Source organism: Corapipo altera, unplaced genomic scaffold (assembly GCF_003945725.1).
Source record: "Corapipo altera isolate COAL_440 unplaced genomic scaffold, ASM394572v1 56, whole genome shotgun sequence".
NCBI lineage: Eukaryota > Metazoa > Chordata > Aves > Passeriformes > Pipridae > Corapipo > Corapipo altera.
The window spans coordinates 633,338-639,337 of NW_020884896.1; the positions used below are offsets into that span (position 1 = coordinate 633,338).

The 6,000-nt window shown below is 37.9% G+C and overlaps 1 protein-coding gene across 1 annotated transcript in view; it reads left to right on the forward strand.

Annotated features, from left to right (window-relative positions):
* The window catches only part of MAPK8 (mitogen-activated protein kinase 8), a 137,895-nt gene that overhangs the window by 84,904 nt on the left and 46,991 nt on the right, over nucleotides 1–6,000 (forward strand). The window lies entirely within an intron of this gene.

A 6,000-nucleotide genomic window follows, 5' to 3' on the forward strand; every position in this document is an offset into this window, starting at 1 on the left:
GTGTGAAATGATTACTATTTAATGCCAAATGTTCTCAGATTGTAATGCAGCCACTCTCTAAATAAGAACAGTAAGTTTGGGCCATTAATCTGAGGAAAGAAAGATTGAAACTTCTTTAAAGGTTTCTGGAATATCATGATGGAATTCCATGTATACACTCAATGTATAGTTTCATGACCAGCAGTTACATGGATGCTCATTATAAGGGGAAAAAAAATCATCTCCTTGTATGACACATTATTTGCTATAGGAGAGGTGTTTGCAGTTGAAACTAAAAAACTGTGATAAGAATTGGTGCATTCCTGGGAAGTAATTTTTTTAACTAGAAGGGCAAATTTGGAAATTAAGAACACAGAATGCTGGTTGGAGAGATTGTAACTGAAAGTTTGCCTTCAGTATCCCCCAAGTTCAGTGCCAGAGTCATCAATAGTGTTGTTCTTTATAAGGTCACTAAGTTTTGGTTAACTTTAGATGGTCTCATGTAGCAGAAACTATGAACAGGGGATGGTACAGGAGCTTTCCCAACTATGATCACCTTCTAATAACAAGGAAGAAAAAGGTGATATAAAAGTCCTTTATGGACTTGTTCTGAATCCTGGAAATGCCTTTTGCACCGGAATTATTCTTAGAAAGGCAAATACTAGGTCTTCATTGATAAGGGTGCAGGAAGGGATATCAGTATGTAGTTTAGAAAGACAGGTATGGAGTACAGATATAAATTATGTTTGGCAGATTCCTGAACTAAAACCCACAACTGGAAAGCTGCACACATTTACAATCAATCTTTCCCCACTAAAGAAACCATAACAACTTGGTTGTGACTGAGGTAGAACATATTGTCACAGTCTAACCCAGTGAACCCTCTGTCTAATGTTGTCCTCAGTCAATACTAAACCCCAAGAACTTTTCTTGAATTTACCTGTGAAAAGTTTCCACTGAATAATAGAATAAATAAAGAACACCCTATGATGTGCTAATATCACTGTTTAGAAATATGAGGTATATGATATCATAAACACTGTTTTCTAAATAGTTAAACTACACTTCCCTCCACAAGCCATTTCCAGCTGGCTGAGTACGTCTAATGATTGTAGGCTTGGCTGCCTAGTTAATCAGTGTACCAATTAATATAAATTGGCTGCACATCGAATTATGGCAGCTCAGAAAGAACTTGTCAGGGACAGCAAAGAAGAGGTTAATAGTATCAATGATATTTGAGAGAACACAGTTTCTTGACTAGATATTCAGCCATGTCTGAGCTTCAGTATCCCTTAGCCAGGAACACGGCCCCACTCTCACCTTCACATCTATAACCTGTTGCATGGTGCCCCACGGTGGCTGCTTGCCTTCTGTAACATGTGCTCGAGACAGGACATGCTCCGTTCATTTTGGTTACTGCTAAAAAAAAAAAATATTTACCCCAGTTCATCATTACTTGCTAATAGTCAGAATTCAAGTGTGTAACAACATTTTGCAACTACTTACTGTTTCTAGTTCCATTCAAAGAGGGAATACAGGTCCCTCTAGCTGGTTACTTGGAGTTGATTTCATACTGTTTTTCAAGACATAATTAAATAAAAAATATAATTGTCACAATGTTTCTTTTATTAGATTATTTTTATTTTTTCGTTATTAAAATGAAACATTTTTACATTACCTGTATTTATCAACCATTAGTATGTGTGATTTTTCTTTGTACATCTTTTTAGGCTGTAATATGTATATTAGTTTGGGGTTTGGTTGTACTTATTTTCTAGCAAATTTCCATTTCACTTTCTTATGTGAAATGCAACTTCTTTGCCACAACCAATGGTAAACAAAAATGTTTCAGAAAAGATATTATTACCAAACTTCTTTCACATAAACATTTGCATTAGTTCTGTAATTTTGTAAAACATTTCACAGTCTGGATTTTCTTTCCATGTATATCTATCTCCCTTAGCAAACAATATCTTGTTTTCACCTGTTTTCATAAGGTGAAAACATTCATGAATGTTGATCCTGGCTGTGACATTTCAAGCCTCAGCTTGGAAAAACTGGCCCCCAAGTAACCACAATTCCTACTGATGTCTTCTTAATGAAGTAATTAGTGAGGTGAGGAGAGGGTTTGTTAATTGGCTTAATTTCCAGAAGGTGGTTTTCAGTGCTGCAAGGTACCCCAGTGGCTATATAATGATAATATATATAAATGACTAAAATAAATAATGATAGAATTACAGTGGCTGCATATATGCAGAGGTGGCTCAGCCTAAGAAGTCACATGAAACTCCGATGTTAGAATGAAAGTCGGTTTCATTGGGGGGCCAAAAAAATGCCTTTACATGGGGAATAAAGAGGAGTTAGAGACATGCACATGCCTAGAGGGCTGTGATCCTCTTGGCATCATAGAGATCTGGTGGGATGGAATTCCTTTGTGCTGCTCTTCAGATGCTCTCTGGCTGACCTGTGATCCCTCTTCAGGCACTGGTATCAAACTGGTAGGAGAGGGATGGATTGAGGTTCCACTCTCTGGCAACTTTAGTTTACGGCCCTCTTCAACCCCTTGTTAAGGCCATGACTGAAGTTGCTCTTCCCCTTCTGTGATACATGACTCCCACCAGCCCCCAGCAGACCAGGTTTCTCAAAGTGAGTGCCATGGTCAAAGAAGCAGAACCTCTGGCTGTGGCACCAGTTCTGTAACCATATGATTTGCCAGATTCAACTGGCCCTTTCAAACACCTCCCCTTTGACCAGGAGGACTGATGAAAAAACTGCTTGCGCTCCAGCATCACTTAATGCCAATCTCAGGGCTCTGCGATAGTTCTTGCTACTCCTCAGACTGATCCTAGCTGTATCACAGGATCAGATGTGTTCCAGATGAGCAAACAGCAGCAGACAATAGCCAGTAGACTGTACAAGGTCTGGCAGACTCCCAGTGACACCCTTGGTGAGCAGCTCACCTCTCCACAGAGCACGTCAAATGAGAGCCTCTGTACCTCGCAAAGAGAGTCATCTACCGCTGTCACCCAGCACCTTTTCTTTGGAGCACAGGTTGTTATTCAGGGAGCAGATGGGGCTGCCTTACTCAGCTCCAGCATCTCTTTTGATGTGACAGGTCTTTTCTCTTCAGTCTGCAGAGCAGTGAAGCGGTTCTGCAAGGGCACATGCCTAGAATATCTTGATTCTATTTTCAGTTTGTCTAAAAATGACTGTAGGCATAATCAGATATTTACTTGAAAAACAACTACTGTGGTTTAAGCAGTTACCACCTTGTGTCTGTTCGCTACAGTCCCACTCTGCTGACTTACTATTTGTATTATGCTAATCCATTTTGGTGCAAAAATAAATCAGTATTCTTTACTATGGCTGTTTTGTGGACAAAAATGACTGCTCCTTCTATCTTTTGGCCTCTTGTTTATTGCTATAGAATCTAATTTTTGACATTTTGATTTTTGTATGTCAAAATTTGGGTCAGACATTCAGATCCATTGCCTTGTCTCCAAAGATTTCGGCCTGAATTTTTTGCTTTGCAGTTTATAAACATCAATATACTTAAACTTTGTTCACTGCCAAGAGTGTGGTAATTGATAAGAACCTAATGAAAATATTAAAAAATTACAAAACTACATTTTAATGTAATGTCATGACTGCTAAATCCAAACATTTTTATATAATTTCATAAACATACTTGTATATCAGAGCATGGGACTGAAAAAGCTTGTGGTATTTTGACATAATTCAGATTTTACTGGCACTTTTAAAATCCAAACATTTATTATACACTCAACAACTGCTTATTTTAAAGCAGCAGTCCAAATGCAACACTACTGCTACATGAACACCGAAACTGAAGAGATTTAACAATTACGTGTAGGCAGAGGAGGATTTGCATGCTCCAAATTGTTCATTAACTTAATTTTGGAGTTTCTATTACTAAATAAACCTGCTCATCACATTCTTTTCATATATAATATGTCATGTTTCTTTTGGAAAAAAGATTCGAGTTCTGAGGTTGGTGATTCCCATTATTTTGCAAAAAGACACTTATCAGTTTTCAGGTTTTCTCACTGGCCACTGTGAGAAAATGCACCTTTATTGTCAAACCTATCACCCAAAATTCTGTCAAGTTTATGTCATTCTTTGGCCTCAGCAAGGACTCAGAGAGTCCTTGCTGCAAAGACCTTTGCCCCTGCAGGTAGCCAAACTTCCTTCTATAGTCTTCTCTCTTTATATTGTTCTGCAAAACTTTTTTTCCCCTTCTGCTACTGATCCTCTATGAACAAATATGAATCTTCTGTCTGGTTGCCTGTATGTTCTGTCATAATGGATCCATACTCCTGCTCCCTACCTGCATCCTTCTAACCTGTTGAGAGGTCCAGAGCAAAATGCTGGCTCTGTTGAAGCCTGTTGTAAAATACCTGTTTCCTTTCATAGATATCAGGAATTTAGCGTTGTATTTTCTTGGATATCATTCAGGACAGTCCAGAGAAGAGTTTTCATCCAGACATATGCCATACAGGAGTGCCACCATAATGCTTGTAAGAAAATACTTCTGCAAAAGAGTTTCAAAAATAATATTAAAGTGATACTCAGTGACATTCTCAAGGTTCCCCTTTCTTATACAGGGACTTGTTTTTGAAAAATTGATTATACACCCGATCAAAGAAACCGTTGTCTTTACTCAAAGAGGTATTATTTCAATGTCTTGTAAATTTTGCATAATGTACAGGAACTTTACAGCCAGTCTATCATATTATCTTTATTTTTAAAACCATTATACTGGTAAGTGACAAATTTACAATATGAAATATTTCCTTTTACATTTTTCCTTCATAAAATCTTTACATATTTTTAAAAAGTCACACAGAAATATATCTCTGTCTAAAAGCGTCAACTATAAAATCTAATGAGAATTTTATTATGTCCTAAAAAAAAGAAATGCAAAAAATCTGGATCCTAAGCAAGACATTATTTTATACTTAAAAGGAACTGTTGCCCTTTTTCACTTGTGAATCTCAATGCAGTCTTACTTCAGATGGAACAATCAGGAACAATGACTCTCAAGAACACCAGGAGTACCATCAGTCCTGTAAGGCCATGGGACTTGCTGCAAATAACTGAACTGGCCAAACATGATGTCACTCTGCCTGCTTCTTGCTGTGCAGAGAAGACCAGAGATTAACACCGGAGGTTTGTTTGCCAATGGAAATAAACATCTGAAGGTGCCATGACCTGCATCAGCCAAAACCAGCAGGCTGGTTTAATCTGCTGGCCAAGGTGAATGTGACCTATCCAGATTAAATTTTGCCTGCAGCATATTTTGGGGTTCATATTGCCCCTTCTGCCATCTGAGCTTTGCTTATAGCACATGTAAACATGGAAGGGAGTGCAATGTGTGGGTCTGATCTAACATGCCGCAACAAGAAAAAGCCTTGAAGCTAAAAACTGGCTAATTCTGTTTGGGGTCTATCCCATGGAAATGATCAGAGGTGATGTGGGAAATGTGTCTTAAAAGCCCAGAGGCATCTAAAGGGGACTGGTGGTGGAGTCTGAACAATAGTGTTTGGTTTTTGGGTTTTTTTGTATAGATATAAAGGAGGTGTTATATATATGTCCTTGGGATCTGTAAAAAACCCACTAACATATGGAATGAAAGTGGGCTTGCTTAAATTAAGTGAGAATTTTAAGGGCAGTGTGCAGAGATCTCACTAAAATAGGCATATGAGTATGTACATGGACAGTTTATGGAGGTGAAGCTTTTAACACCAAGATAGTAGACAAAACTGGAATATTCTGAAGCACTACCTTTACTATGTAAAAGTCCATGCTTATGAAAGAGGGATAAAAGCTGTTATCAACAACAATCTTGGTAGAATCTTTGGCATCTTCAAAAATGTGACACAGGACACATGTTTGACAATGAAGCAAATCTGAAATGTCCATTTTCACAGTACTCTCTGCCTAACTGGCAGATTTTATATATTTTTAAAATACTGCTCATAAGGCCTTTTTCTGTACTAT